We start from the raw sequence: 8320 nt of genomic DNA on the forward strand, positions 1-8320 counted from the left end.
TGTATGTGTGTATACATATACATACACACACACACACACACACACACACACACACACACATATATATATATATATGGAGAGAGAGAGAGAGAAAGAGAGAAAGAGAGAGATCAGCAATGGCTACAATTACCTTTATCCACTAAGCCATATCTCCAGATCTAAACAATATCCTTGATGAGAATGTAAACTTTAAAGTAAAATCCACAGCCACCCCAACCAAGCCCAAAACTTATTTTTTTTCTTTTGTTTTTTTAAGAGGGGGTTTCTCTGTATAGCCTGAGCTGTCCTGGAACTCATTCTGTAGACCAGGCTGGCTTCAGAGATCTACTTGCCTCTTCCTCCCAAGTGCTGTACTTAAAGACACACATGCACCCCCACTGCCTGGCTCTGAATTCCTATTTCAATGCTCACTGAAGCAAATTCTGTGCTTTGAGACAGACACTTCCTGTCTAGTGAGTGGGAAACTGTTCGTGGCAAGTCTCAGATCAGAAGGAAGCTGTGGGATAAAGAGGAACCAGAGGATGGAGGTCCCCCTTGGAGACAACCTCAGGGCACAGGGGCTCTGGAAACCTCAGTGGCTTTCCGAGTGCAACGGAGGTAATGGAACTGTCTTGGATGTCTGGTTCTCACTGATCTACTTAGACTCTCCTGAAACTTACTTTTTGCCTCCTGATGCTCAACAAGTCCTTCCCGATCAGTTTGAGCCATGGGGTCACATGGGGTTAGCTGGAGGAAAGATGCTGGTCTTCCCCACCAGGCAGTGTCTTGGGGGATCAGGTATTCAGCATGCTCTGAGCCTCTACCATGAGCAAGACAGGGAGTTCGTTCCTGTGTGGAGGGGGCAAGGGTGGGGGAGGACTGAAGGGTGGAAAGGAGAACAGACAGGCAGAAGAATAAAGGTCAAATCCTGCTGACTGAAGCTTGGGATAGGGATGGCAACAGCTTTAGCTAACAAGTAATTACTGAAGAATAGGGAACAATGGGAGGGAGGGCAGAGACAGGTGGATTCCAGACACTCGCTAGTCAGTCAACCAAAAAGGGCATGCTTTGTTTTAAAATAAGGTGAAGAGGCCAGACGTTCTCGCCCAGAGTCACCGCAGTTCCCTGCTTCAACAGTGCTTGAAAGGAACCGGGCGCTTGACTCCTCCGACCATCGCTCAGCAGCTCCACCGTGCCTGCCCACCGCCGCCAAGACCACCACCGCCCTGACCACCGCTGCGTGTCCCTAGAAAGTGTGCCAGGACTCAGAGGCTGCCATCAACCACTAGATCAACCTGAACTGTATGCCTCCTACGTCTATCTGTCTGTGTCTTGCTACTTCGACCGGGATGATGTGGCTCTGAAGAACTTTGTCAAATACTTCCTCCATCAATCTCATGAGGAGAGGGAACACGCTAAGAAACTGATGAAGCTGCAAAACCAACGAGGCGGCTGAATCTTCCTGCAGGACATAAGAAAGCAGACCGTGATGACTGGGAGAGCCGGCTGAACGCAATGGAATGTGCACTGCACTTGGAAAAGTGTGTGAATCAGTCACTACTGGAACTGCACAAACTGGCTGCTGACAAAAATGACCCCCACTTGTCTGACTTTATTGAGACACATTACCTGAATGAGCAGGTGAAGTCCATCAAAGAACTGGGTGACCACGTGACCAACTTGCACAAGATGGGAGACCCCAAATCTGGCATGGCAGAATATCTCTTTGACAAGCACAGTGGGCCACAGTGAGAGCTAAGCTGACTTCCCCAAAGCCACCAGTGACATCACTGGTCTATGAGGCAGTGCTTGCATGTTGGGCTGCCATTACCTTTTCTATAAGTCCCACCAAAACATCTGCTTAAGTTCTTTAATTTGTTGGATTTCTTCAAATAAAGAATTTTGGTACCCAGAAAAAATAAAATAAAATAAGGTGAAGAATGATGAAATAAGACACTTTAATGTTGACCTCTGACCACATGTACACACACACATATACACACACATGCACACCTGCATGCAAACGTGAGGGCAAAAACATGGAAAGCCAGTGGGAAAACTCAAAAACCAAAAACTGTACTGGAGGCTTCCAAGGCCCAGAAAAAGAGGGGCCATGTGCTATATGAGTAATGATTTCTGCTAGAAATCAACAGAAAGTTCTGGAAATGGATAGTGATGAGGGTAGCATGGCACCATAGATGTATTTAATGCCCTTTAGCCTTGAACACTTAAATATGGCATCAGGACAGGGCTGACAGCTCATTCTACAAGGCCAGTGTCACTCTGAAACCAAAACCAGACGAAGGCCACACAAGAAAACTACCCCTCCATATCTCTTCTGAATGCTGTGCAGAAGAAATCCTCAGCAAAATACTAGCAGACTGTCCAGAAACCTATAGGGAGGCATTCACACCGTGACCAAATGGATTTGTCCTGGAATCCACAAGGATTCTTATTCCGGGAATGGAAATTTGGCTTAGCATCCAAAAATCAATTATGATTTGCCACAGTAATAGGATAAAGGACAAACCCCATAAGATCATCACAGCAAGAAAAGGCACTTGGCAACTCTAAATGCCTTTCACTAAAACACTCAGCAAACCAGAGATGGGAGGGAATGTCCTCAACTAGAGGGAGATGATCTGTGAAAGCTGGTTAAACTTCATAACAGGAGGCTGAACTCCTCCCTCTCAGGTCAGAAGCAAGACAAGAGTGTCTGCCCATACCACTTAGACTCAGATGTCACTGGAGGATCCGGGCACAGAGATGAGATAAGAGACTCGGGGCACCTGGATGACACAGAGAACCTGAGACCGGGTAGAGAAAATGCTAAGAGACTGACGTAGGAGCAGTGAGCAGATTCAGCAGGGTTCCAGACGTTGAGATCAGGACCAAGTTCAACTGCATTTCTCCAGTGAGGCTGTGAAACTGGGATAAAGGAGAGGATTCTGGTGATGGCAGCTTCAGTAAGGACACAATGTTCGTAAGAATTAAAGATCAAAGCCCTGTCTGGTGATGAATTCCTTTATTCCCAGTATTTGGGAGGCAGAGGGAGGTGGATCTTCAAATCTGAGGCCAGCCTGGTCTACATAGAAAATTTCAGACCAGCCAGAAACTACTTAATAAAATTCTGTCTCAAAAAAAAAAAAAACCCAAAAAACAAAAACAAAAAAACAAAGGAACAAGGAAAGAAACAAAGACAGACAAACAAACAATCCAAACAGATGAAAAGTTATCCATGTGGGAAAATGGCTGTGGAATAATCTTTCTGTACACTATGATTGGTTTTAATAAAAAGCTGACTGGCCAATAGCTGAACAGGATAAAAGTTAAGTGGGAAAGCCAAATTGAGAATGATGGGTTGAGGAAAAGCAGAGTCAGAGGAGTAGACAGACAGATGGAGAATGAATCAGACACACAAAAATGGGATAGCCGTAAAAACCATGAGCCATTCAGCTCTTTACTAGACCAGTCAGATGCCTTAGACAGGCAAGGTGAGACAAACACAACCCATCTTTACACAATTAAACACACATCCTTACTGGGACTGGCTTTCAGTTGGGGCTCAGTAGAGCTCATCTCTAGCAGGAGATATTCTCTGATAAACCCAGTAGGTGTTACTTCAGGAATGCTCTGTTTCTAAGTTTTGATGGAACTCCTCTACCTTTGGACCACATGTCAAAAAACTTCCTTGTTTAGAATACCAGGTTAAAATCTCCGGTTACATACAAAGTAGACTTTTAAAAAGATCTGTTATTTTATGTGTATGTCTGCATATACACACGTGCACCACACACGTGCAATGCCTGTGGAGGCCAGGAAAGTACACTGGGTCTTCCTGGAACTTGGGTTATCGCTGGATGTGAGCCCTCATGTAGGTGCTGAGAACTGAAGCCAGGTCCTCAGGAAGAGCAGCCAGCGCTCTTAACCTCTGTGCCATCTCTCAGCCCCACATATTAGATATACTCTTTCGTTTGTTTGTTTTTTTGTTTGTCTGTTTGGTTTTCTTTTTTGTTGTTGTTGTTTCAAGACAGGGTTTCCCTGGATTGCTTTGGAGCCTGTCCTGGAACTAGCTCTGTCGACCAGGCTGGCTTTGAACTCACAGAGATTTGCCTACCTCTGCCTCCCGAGTGCTTGGATTAAAGGTGTGCACCACCAACACCTGGCTTTTTATTATTATTATTACTATTATTATTACTATTATTTACATATTAGAGTTTCAACATACACTAATGAGAATAGTTGTGAGATGCTTGTATATAAGTGGGTTTAATAAAAGCATGAATTCTCACCAACAGTTGACATTCCATGACCACAGACTTCCTGCTTTCATACCAACTGACACAGTTTGGTTTTGAACAGCCCCACCTCCTGGAAGAACCCTAGAAATGTCGATGAACTGAAAGATCAATGATGGCCCTATCCTGATGTGTAGTGACATTTGGGACAGAAGTGCTTCATTTCTCTGTGGAAATCTTTCCATGGGGTAGAATAGAGTACTGCTCCCAGGAGAGAGAATGGTGCAGATGGCAGGTGACGGTGCTAGATTTGGCATGTGTCACTTTTTAGGTAGATGACAAAATGGCCTCCTATCTCTTCTTCCTCCATCATTCTCTTAGGCTTCTGGAGGCATCGCACAGCCTGTCCTATACCCGGTCCATGGGACAAAGCTAAGCTACTACCTCCGACCTTCAAGACAAAAGACACTAAGTTACTAGAGATTTACTGTAGAATTTTAAAATAATAATACATTTATGGCTTTCAGGAAAAATCAAGGAATTTTTATAAATGTGAGATCCAAAAATTTGATGTCACTCCTTGTATTAGGTCTTTTTTTTTTTTTTAATCGCTGTGATAAAACACAATGACCAAGGCAACTTTTAGGAGGAAGGGTAAGCCAGGTGTTAGTGGCACACACCTTTAATCCCAGCACTTGGGAAGCAGAGCTAGGTGGATCTCTGTGAGTTCAAGGCCAGCCTGGTCTACAGAGTAAGTTCCAGGATGGGCTCCAAAGCAATACAGAGAAATCCTGTCTTGAAAATCAAAAACAGAAAGAGGAAGAAGAGAAAGAGGAAGTGTTTATTTGGACTTAGAGTTCCAGAGGGATAAGAGTCCATCTCCATCAAGGTAAGGAGCTGTGAGAGCTGGAGGGACTAGCTAAGAGCTCACATCTTAAACTGTAAGCAGAAAGCAGGAAGAACTAGGATTGGTCTGTTGCTTCTAAAACCCCAAAGCTAGTAACATACTTTCTCTAGCAAGGCTACACCTCCAAAGTCTGTCCAAACAATAGACTAAGTATTCAAATATCTGCATGTTTGGGGGGAAATTTTATTCAAACCAACGCACTGCAGAATCCAATCAAGAGATCCAGGCAGTGCTGTGCTGATAAATGTTTAACAAGTGGCTCTCACAATAAAGTCTTAGTTTCCTCGGTGGTATAGCACTTCCACATCGTTTGCAACATCCTAAATTCAAAATTCTTGAACATAATTAGCAGAAAGACATTAAAGAAGGAGCAGTTTGAGCATAGCATGAATCCTGGAGGAACCATGACATGTGCTCAGTCTGGCAATGGAGTTACTGTGAGCCATTCAGTCCTACTTTCCTCAATGCTACTTTTCCTCAGGGATGCAGCTCATCATATAAAAGGTACTTAAAGCCAATTGTTTAGGGCTGGAGAGATGCTCAGAGCTTAACATTGGCTGCTTTTGCAGAAAACCCAAGTCCAGCTCCCAACACCCACATGGTGGCTCACAACCATCTTGTAATTCCAGTCCCAGGAGATCTAGTGCTCTTTTCTAACCTGTGGGCACCAAGCATGCACATGGTGTACATATATACATGTAGTCAAATGTACATACACATAAATCTAAAAATAAATTAAACACTATTATGGAACTTACCTCTTCTCAGCACTTGAGAGGTACAAATGGAAGGATCAATGTGAGGTCCTTCTACAATATAGTGTGTTTGAGACCAGCCTGGGCTACATGTGACCTGTCTCAAAAAAAATTTTCCCTATTCCTTTAATGTGTCCATTATGTCTTGAGTCCCCTGCCATTTTTTCAGTACACCCCAGTATTTGCTGTCTGGAATACTCTCTTCTGTTCTGTGTTATAATGCTATCCATTAGGATGTATACACTTTCTCTGGTTTTCTTCACCTCCAAAGGAGAATTTTTACTTGTCTACTTTGGATTGAAATATATGAATGTATCCAAAAAATATATAAAGTCTTGCTTTGCAATGTTTGCCAATTATTGTGGTATAAACACTCCCATGGTTACCAATTCAAACCAGGAGCTTGATGTGATTAAGTGAATAGTGGAAGAGAGAAGTGTATAGCCAGTTTTATCATGAGCTCACACTCTAGTCTTGGGGGTGGGAATGGGACTAGGATGTGACTTGTAACCATATAAGCTTAAATTCAATTAATCACATTCGGGCCTGTTTGAGGGAATGCTGAGCAGATTGAAGGAATGGTGACCACAGAAAACAGAAGAGGAAAGAATAAAGAGCTGAACTGGCAGTGCCCATCTGGGCATCTGTCCAGGAAGAGGGTGCCTCCCTGGGGACACAAGCTATACCTCTCAGAGATATAGCCCATATAGCCCATGGTGGCTACATGAGAAATGGAACTCTACTGGTACAGTTGAAGTCCCTACTCACCAGGTAAATTTCTGATTAGAATTGCTTCCTCTTGAAGAGTCATTGGTGTCCAGGGTAGAAGCCAGACTCTATGAACCACCCGTTCACTGAACAGTTTGTCTCTTGTTCACTTTTAACTAATAACTGGCATTCCCAGACATATTCTCAATCACTCTTTACTCATGTTGTGATTGCTTTTGTGGCAGTGCACTCCATGGTTCTGCATTATTTTGAGACTGTGTTGGCTCTAGGCAGCTCCTCCCTCTGCCTCCAGGCTGGGTGCAGATCAGCTGATACCTAGAGGGGGAGCAAAGGCAATACTCTGGCTGTCTGGTCAGCCTGCAGTGCCTCCAAACAGGTGTTTTTCATGTCTCATCACCTTTTGTGACTGTTCTAAGGAGGTGGGTCTGATACAAGGTGCCTCTGAAAATACCCTTCCCTGCACCTAAGGTTTTTGTGCATGTCACAGTCTAGTTAAAAGACACTCCTGTACAGTTTTCTCAACACAGAAAGAACTGCTTCTGCAAAGCCAGCCACACAACTTTCATTCCTCCCCCTGCAAAAGGGAGGGAAAGAAAAATGCAATAGTGTACAGAGGCTGCTTCAAGCCATGGGATGTTTTCTATTAATAGGCACAAAGAGCAGGAGAGGTCAAGGGAGCCTAGCAGTGGGACCTACTTTCAAAGTCAAAGTCTGGACAAGGGGTGATCTCTGCCCTCCTAACATTTAACTGCTTAAAATTGGACTCTGTGCTGCGTCGATGTTGCCACCTGCCATAGGCCATGGTGCTTGCTGGAATCCAGAGGGCACATTAATTAGCTTTAATGCTATGCATCTGAATGACTTCAACATGCAGGCACCAGAGTATGAAGACAGCTAGGGATTGGAAGCACAGCCAAGAAACAGCTTTAGAGAAGACCGTCACTGGATTAGCAGAAGAGAACAGCCTTGCCAGTGCCCTCATCAGCTCCACTGATGTGGAAAACACTCTATATGAAGGTCTACATGGTCCTGGGGGGGGGGGAACACAAAGATAGGAAGACATCCTAATTCTGTGGACCCTTAAGAGACAAGTGTATAAGAACCCATCTGTAAACTTCCCGGCACACATGGCAATCAAACATCCCTTTTTTTAAAATCCTGGATCCTGACAAAGGCAATGTGTAGCAGCAGATGAATACCCCCACCCCCCATGAAAAAGTTATGGAGTCACATTCATCCATCTCGATTAGGGTAATAGTTTACCCTTTGGCTTTAAAGTTTTCCTTTCTTTTTGAGAAAATATTTTATGTATCCCAGTTTGGCCCAAACTCACTGTGTAGCTAAAGGATGACCTTGACTTTCTCATCCTCCTGCCCCTACCTCCCAAGTGGTGGTGTTATTACAGGCATGTCCCACCTGTCTGATTTATGCGATGCTATGGGGTCAAACTCAGGATCTTACGCCTGGCAGCAAGCACTCTACCAACTGAGCCCCATCCCTGGCCTGGCTTTGAAACTCTTCAACTGTCTTTTATACTTTAATGAGGATGGTGTAAAAACACCAGGAGACATTGATCTCCTCTCTTCATGACAATTCCCTCCATGACCCTGCAGCCCACTGTTTGTGGGACCCCTGGATTCCTTCATCTTCACTGTGTTCCATACACTACACATAAGAAGACCTTTCCTCATTCAAATGAATGCCCTTGCTAC

At 44.2% G+C, this 8320-nt stretch overlaps 1 pseudogene; it reads left to right on the top strand.

Annotated features, from left to right (window-relative positions):
• The first annotated feature begins 521 nt into the window (after positions 1-521).
• On the top strand, positions 522-1892 carry LOC127225629 (ferritin heavy chain-like; annotated as a pseudogene).
• Positions 1893-8320: the final 6428 nt, after the last annotated feature.

This window comes from Phodopus roborovskii, unplaced genomic scaffold, assembly GCF_943737965.1.
Source record: "Phodopus roborovskii unplaced genomic scaffold, PHOROB, whole genome shotgun sequence".
In the NCBI taxonomy this organism is placed as follows: domain Eukaryota; kingdom Metazoa; phylum Chordata; class Mammalia; order Rodentia; family Cricetidae; genus Phodopus; species Phodopus roborovskii.